Here is a 7,899-nt window from a genome sequence, read left to right on the forward strand (position 1 = left end):
AAAATAGAAGTTGTTTTACTATGGTTGCAAATATCAAAAAATTTCTATATGTGACACAGCACCGGAGTTAAATTAGGGTTTTTCAAAATGCTGACACGCTGAGCTCAAAAGGTTCGCCATCAGTGCTCTATCCACTGAGCCAAACCGGTCAGGGCTACTTGCACTATGTGTATATAAATAACATACAGGTATTACAAAATAGAGTTTTTCAAAAAATTACTTTTAATGTCACCCCCCAGGGACAATCTGTTAGCATTTTGGGGTATTCTTTTCAGAGTGTTTCCTATATAGTCATAGCCTTTGGGACAGAGAGAAAAAAAAATGAAGCAGCAGAGATGAAAGAAAATATTGAGGTGGTTTGAGAATGGTTCAAGGATTTTTTTAGAGATATACATATATATATATATAAATAATTGACAAGCTAAATTGTTTTCAGATAATTGACAAATGTAAAAAACTTGCAGAAAAAATAGTAAAACCTAGAGGACAATGAAAGTATCACAGAGAACAGGTGGCGGGGGGGGGTTGAATGGTTCACATGTGAACGTGACCAGTGCTTTTCATGACATGCGTGGTGATCCATTTGCAAGTCACAAAAGCAATTAAGTGGTTGTGGCCAGTATTAAAAAGGAGGAGGAAGAAAATAGAATAAAACTGGAGGCATCACAATGCAGCTTTGAAACGTTTACCTCATGTGTATGTGTGTATACACTCTGAGTTGCCATGAATGATGCACTTCCTATTCTGAGTTGAGGTAAAAAATGTTTACATGTCACAGTATTAGGCTGAAACCTTATAGAACAAAGAGCAAGTGGAGAAGGGATTCCACCTCCAGATGATAATCCTCTCCAGTCCAAAGGGGAATAAGAAAGGAGAAAATCATTGGATCCAATCAGAACCTTATGTTCTGACGCCAAACTGATGGGGCCCAGCTAATGGAGATGGATTGACCTGCTGACCTGCTGGATGCACCATTAATACTTTAGAGGCTCCTCACATGAAAGAACTGCACTCCTGGATGCGTTGGATGCTTCGCTCCCTGCTCCTGTAGCAGTTGAAAGAGTATGCTTCCTCTGGCTGGTGTGCCTACACCTTGCAGCCTTGACTAAAAACTCCCGTAGGTTTAAGGCGTTGAATGCGCCACTCCTGGAGTCAGTGGTTCTCAGTTAAATGAAATCATAGCAAGATCTGCAATGCTGGGGAGGGAGAAGACTGTCCCCAGTTGGAACATAACCCAGTGTGTTATCAAAATGCACAGGGAGCAAGTACAATGTGCTGTCTGGGTGAGTGGTAGAAGCACTGCCATCAAAGACAAAGAAGGGCAGGGGTCAGGGTATGAGTCATTGAGTCCTGGAGACTTTGGGCTATTAGCTGTAGTCAAATGTCAGCCCTGCTAATTGCTACTCATTGATGACCCAGGCCTCGGCCATGGGTCAGCTGTCCTTCTGCCTTAAGGATCATTTGGTGAGCATGTTGAGAGGACTGAGTGCCTGGGTCCATGTGAGAGGAACAAATGGCAGAGTTTACACATACATTGTGAAATTCAGCACTGCATTACAGGGGAGCTCAATATAATTTTTATTTTAAGTTATGCATTAAGAAAGAGAAAATACATTGTCTTCATAATTTTTCCTCTTCATGTGAGAGCACAGGAAGGAAAAATGAGCCTCAGCACAGGGAGCAAGTACAATGTGCTGTCTGGGTGAGTGGTAGAAGCACTGCCATCAAAGACAAAGAAGGGCAGGGGTCAGGGTATAAGTCATTGAGTCCTGGAGACCTTGGGCTATTAGCTGTAGTCAAATGTCAACCCTGCTAATTGCTACTCATTGATGACCCAGGCCTTGGCCATGTGTCAGCCATCCTTCTGCCTTAAGGATCATTTGGTGAGCATGTTGAGAGGACTGAGTGCCTGGGTCCATGTGAGAGGAACAAATGGCAGAGTTCACACATACATTGTGAAATTCAGCACTGCATTACAGGGGAGCTCAATATAATTTTTATTTTAAGTTATGCATTAAGAAAGAGAAAATACATTGTCTTCATAATTTTTCCTCTTCATGTGAGAGCACAGGAAGGAAAAATGAGCCTCAAAAAGATGATGTGGTATATTTATATATACAATGGAATATTATTTAGCAATAAAAAATAATAAAATCTTGGATGGACCTAGAGGGTACTATGCTAAGTGAAATAAATCAGACAGAAAAAGAGAAATACTGTATGATTTCACTTCTATGTTGGAATCTAAAAAAAAAAATCAAAACAAATGAACAAACAAAGCAGAAACAGACTAATAGATACAGAGGAAAAACTGATGGTTGCCAGAGGGGATGGGGTATGTGATGGGTAAAAAAGGTGAAGGCTTAAGAAGTAAAAACATCCAGTTACAAAAATAAATAAGTCACGGAAATATAATGTACATCACAGAAAATATAGTCAATAATATTGTAATAAATTTGTATGGTGACAGATGCTTACTAGACATATCATGGTGATCACATCATCTATAATAATAAAAGCATAATATGCTAATTAGACCAGACAGCCAAATGGCCTTCCGGACATCATTCTGGATGTCCTTCCAGACGAAGCCGCAGCGGCAGGGGCCAAGGCAGAGGTGGTTAGGGGTGATCAGGCAGTCAGGCAAGTGGTTAGGGGTGATCAGGCAGGCAGGCAAGTGGTTAGGGGCGATCAGGCAGGCAGGCAGGTGAGCAGTTAGGAGCCAGCAGTCCTGTGGATTGTGAGGGATGTCCTACTGCCAGTTGAACATCCCCCGAGGGGTCCCAGATTGTGAGAGGGTGCAGGCCAGGTTGAGGGGCCCTACCCCCATGCATGTATTTTGTGCACCAGGCCTCTAGTATGATATATATATAAATGTAGAATCATGATGTTGTACACCTGAAACTAATATAACATTGTATGTCAACTATGTTTTAATAAAAAAAATTTTTTAAGTGATTACATGAGCTATTAGCCCTACAGGGGATATGAAAGAATAGAAAGTGCATCTGACTGGAGAGATCACACATGGTTTCCAACATCTACAGAACAAATCATGGCAATATAGACCTTAGTTGTGTGGCTCTTGTCCATGCACATCTTCTATTGGTTGATGGTTGCCACAGGGAAGCTAAGACAGCTGCCTCTCCCTCCCCAGAGGCTCTGTTCTCAACTACCTGTGTAGGGACCCAGGTCTTAGTTCTCCACTGTACCTTCACATCTGGGAGTAACCTGGCATTGCAGAAGCGTCCCGTGCCTATATCAAAGGCACTCAAGAGAATCAGGGTATGCAGAGGTGAGGGAATCCTAAATGTAAATGATTCCTTCAAGTCCTTTACAGATTGTCTTTCTTTCCCTTTCTCTCTCTCTCTCTCTCTCTCTCTCTCTCTCTCTCTCTCTCATACATTTATACTGCCTGAACTCCTTCCTCAGAAGCACTGCCAGAAAATGGACAGACATCTGCTGCGTTCTAATTCTGGTTGGATCCCTACTTGGTACTTACTGGATTAGGCCAGGGTGGGGAACCTTTTTTCTGCCAAGGGCCATTTGGATATTTATAACATCATTCTCAGGCCATACAAAACTATCAACTTAAAAATTACTAGTAGCCTGCTATATTTGGTCAAACATTTAATTAACTTGGCAGGGCGGAGACCAAATGATTTATAAGGCCCACGGGCCAGACATTTCCCCACCCCTGGGTTAGAGCATTTGAAAGATCAGGGGAAAATCCTAAACCAGACAGAACCTAGATGATTATAAGACCCCTCTTGCTTGCCGAAACCGGTTTGGCTCAGTGGATAGAGCGTCAGCCTGCGGACTGAAAGGTCCCAGGTTCGATTCCGGTCAAGGACCGGTGGGGGATGTGCAGGAGGCGGCTGATCGATGTTTCTTTCTCATCGATGTTTCTGACTCTCTATCTTTCTCCCTTCCTCTCTGTAAAAAATCAATAAAATGTATTTAAAAAAAAAAAAAGACCCCTCTTGCTTGGTCTTAGAATGACAGAGACATTTATTAAATCAATATTGGTTGAGTCCCTATGGTGTTGCAAGGCTTTGCATGTAGAGAACATAAACTTCTTCTGTTTCAATGATGATTCTTGTTGTATGATAATTAAACCCCACACTGTAAGGCAATATTTCTTCTCTCTCTCTTCTTGATGAAATGGTTTATGCTTGGCTTCATGCGAGCTCCTTATCGAAAGTTGGGCTGACAGGCTTCAGGGGCATGTAAGTAACCACCCATTGCTCCATCTCCCACTTATCACACTGATATGAGAACTCAGATCCAGGAACCCTGGGGCTCTCAGCCCCTGTGAAGGTAATTGCTGGGTCCTCAGCGAGCAGTGCTGGCAGCTAAATTGCACACACAGCATGTCGCCTGCAAGAGCTCCCGAGTGCTCTGACAACACTCTAGTCTTATGATGCCTCTATTCTGCAAAAGGATCATTGCCAAGGTCAGATGACTGGCCTTGTTATCACTCAACAACTCAGCGGCTACCCCAGAAATAGACTTCTGCCCAGTACTCCCGACTGCCCTGCAGGAGCATAAAACACTGCAGACCCCTGGGGCAGGGAAAGAGGTCACCCATGGAGTCCTTGCCCCTGATAAGATATGAAAGCTCACCTGGCCCCTGGGGTCAAAACGGTCCTTGCAACTTGGGGTATGCCATCCTCCTCCTCAAACCCATCTCAGCCCCAAAAGTGACCCAAGAAGGCAGTGCCTACTGAGCAACGTTTGCTCTGTCCGAGAGCAGAGTGGTGTTCCAGGAGAGTAACCTAAACCGGGGGTGGGGCTGGGTCCCCACGGCATGCACTCAGGCTGCAGGAAGAAGGTGACAGATGCTGGCCCACTCGCTGAATGATCCACAGAGCAATAGCGCTGGCCTCAGAAGATGGCCGCCCAGGTGTTGGCTAGCGTGGAGGTACAAAGCAGCGGAGTGGGATAGAGGCTAAGATGCTGCAGTGAGATTCCCTGAGTTCAAATCCCAGCTCTCCAGCTTCTATCACTTATTACCTGTGGGACATTGGGAAATTTACTTCATTGCTTTCTGCCTCAGTTTCTTCATCTGTAAAATGTGGATGATAATAGCACCTACCTCATAGGGGCCATTGTTAGGATTAAATGAGCTGAGATGGGTGATGTACTTAGTACCTTGCATGTAATAAGTATCATTAACTCTTTACTATCAGGCATTTACTCAAAGGGCTATTAGAGGACCATTAAAAATCATGGTTATAAACAGTGATTGTTGGTAAATGTTTAACAAACCACTCTATGGGGACAAACCTGGGATTTGTAATGTTTGCTGATTACCATGGTTTAAATATTCCCACCATGGCTGATTTTAAGAACAAAGAGTTAGGAAAAAGTGCTGATAGCTCTCAAGAACCTGCACATCTTGGGTTATGAAGCCCAGGTAATAACATGAAAGATGCTATGATATAGGTATTATGTGAAAAATAAGAATGAAATTAGAAATACAAATAAGTACTAACTATGTAAAAATCAAGTGTGTGCAAAGAAAAAGGTGCCACGAAATACAATAAATACTGACGGTGTTAAGAGTGGTGGGAATGTAATTCATTTCTTTTACATATTTTTTGTTCTCCTTAAAGTGTTTATGTTATTTTTATAGTGGAAATTTTAAAGTAGAACTAATTAAACACACACACACACACACAACCTTTCTGTTATGGAAAACACAAAACATACACAATAGTATAACTTACCAATAATTATCAATGGTTTGCCCATCTTTTTTCATTTTAATTGAATAAAATTTCTTTCACTCCATTTATCCCAAAGGTCATGCCATTTTACCCCAAATATGACAATATAATACATAGAACATTTAAAAAAAACCCACAGAAACAACACACCATTATCATGTCTATTATGTTTAATATCATCTAATATTCAGTCCATATCAGATTTCCCCAGTTGGGAAAGATGTCTTTAATAGCTTCCTTGAATCAAGGTTCAGACACAGAATTGGATTGTTATTCTTTTAAATGTCTTTTATTCCATAACCACTATCCTATCTCTTTCGTGTCAGCAATTCATTGACGAAGCTGATAATCTGTCCTGTAAAATGTCCTACATTCTAGATTTGGCTGACTGCTCCCTTATGGTTACCTGTAGTTCCCGTATATCCCGTAAACTGCTGGTTAGATCCAGAGTGATTCAGATAAGAACCGTCATGGGTGGTGCCTGGGTTTCCTATTGCATCAGGTTAGGACACACATAATGTCTACTTGTGCCACTCTTAGTGATGCTAAGATTGATCTGTTTAGAAGTGTAACATTTAAAAACAAAAATTAAATAGGAGAAAATAACTGGAAGAATGCACCTAGGCAGAGGATAAAGAAGTACAGGGTCTTTATTAGTCAAGAGAAGGTGCACTGCTGTTTATGTGTCAAAATTCGTGCACAGAAGGGAGCTATGGTCCCTGGACCCCATGGTTCTCAGCCAGCTACTCTTCTGCAGTGGCACAGCCCCTCTGATTGAGTTTGGTGGCTCCTGTATCATCGAAAGGAAATATGTTCTTACAAAACTTGGGAAGTTGTGACAATTTTAATCAGGCTTGGTGAATATTTTGCAAAAATAATTCTCTGGTTTGAGTCCAACCCAGAGTAAACTGATTTCAGCAAATCATTAGACAAGGTCTATCCTAAACTCCTTTAGCTCCATTGAGTATTCCTTGCTCATGATAATAACCTAGGACGGCCTCCCTACCCAGGCTCCCACCTCCAATTCATCCTTCATGCCATGGCTACCAGACTTCTAAAGTGCAAATCAGACCAGTTCCCTGTCCTGGATAGACTTTTCCACGCCTTTCTGTGGCCTGCTGGAAAAACTTAAAACTCTTTAATTTGTTACCTAAGTTCCTTTATAATCTAGCCTGTGCCCACCTCCCTGCCTTCTTACTCATACTTGCTTTTCTTTTCTCCGTATGTCATGACTCCATCGAGTGCTCCGAGTACACTCAACCCCATGTTATTCTTCGGATACTATGCTCCTTTGAAGCCCTGGGTCTTGGAGGTGATCACACCCTTTCCTTTTGTCTGCTTGGCAGTTTTCCACCATCCCTGAGACTCCTGTGCCTGGAAATTGCAGTAGTCCCTTGTAGATTTTCCATCTTTATTGTTTTCAAATTTTCTTCCGGGTTGTTTTCTTTCATGATAACTAAATAGAATAACCCTCTTGGTGGAAGCACCTGTGCATGACTTCACGCCCATTCCTGCCACCAGCTCAAGCTGCTTCCGTCCCGTGACTTCCTGCCTCTTTGGATGGAGTCACTACACAGGGGGCTTAAACACCAGAAGATCACCTTTTCCCTTCAATCTTGGTAGCAAGACTTTGACCAAATCTGAAATTACGGGTTTTATGTGAACGTTGTTGGGATACATACTGCTGCCTAGAGTTCATATCAGTGCCCATGCACTAAGCTTGAGGACCTATGGTAGAGGCTAGGACTGTGGCTAGACTCCAGCTCTGACCCTACTTCCAGGCATATTTCCACTCCCCTGAGCGTCCACCACCCCTTGGCCACTACCCCTCGAGGGCATCCACAGCAGAGGGCTGGAACTCGTCAAGAAGGCTCTGCGGCCCAGGTGCCCATGTAGCAACATGGTGAAGCGGGCACCGCCACCGTTCTCCAGTCAAAGGATATTTATTACATAGAAGGAGAACACTGGAGTGATACACTTGAAGAGTTAAAAGTAATTCACTGATTTGAATAATTAATTCATTAATTGATAATGCAGAAAGATAAGTGGCTGGAGTGATACACTTGAAGAGTTAAAAGTAATTCATTGATTTGAATAATTAATTCATTAATTGATAATGCAGAAAATGTGTTGATTATCCACTTGTTAGAATCATTTTCAGAATAGC

This window comes from Myotis brandtii, unplaced genomic scaffold, assembly GCF_000412655.1.
Source record: "Myotis brandtii unplaced genomic scaffold, ASM41265v1 scaffold115, whole genome shotgun sequence".
Classification (NCBI taxonomy): domain Eukaryota; kingdom Metazoa; phylum Chordata; class Mammalia; order Chiroptera; family Vespertilionidae; genus Myotis; species Myotis brandtii.